The sequence below is a fragment of the Gavialis gangeticus genome, unplaced genomic scaffold (genome assembly GCF_001723915.1).
Source record: "Gavialis gangeticus isolate Ggan-Ray unplaced genomic scaffold, GavGan_comp1, whole genome shotgun sequence".
NCBI lineage: Eukaryota > Metazoa > Chordata > Crocodylia > Gavialidae > Gavialis > Gavialis gangeticus.
In genome coordinates, this window is record NW_017729028.1 from 29,263,679 (window position 1) to 29,263,879 (window position 201).

Below are 201 nucleotides of genomic sequence, written 5' to 3' on the forward strand. Positions count from 1 at the left end.
GGGGGGGGGGGGGATTGAAAATATTTGCAAATTTGGCTGAATTTGGAAAAGGAGAAGAAAGGGGGATGCTGATGCAGCCATTCGAATATTTCACATGGACGATTTCCAAGTGAAACCTCCTTGCTTTTCTCTTGGAAATGGGATCTGTGTTTAAAAATGGACCGGGGGGAGATCTGAGGGGGTGCGTTTGCATCCCTCTTT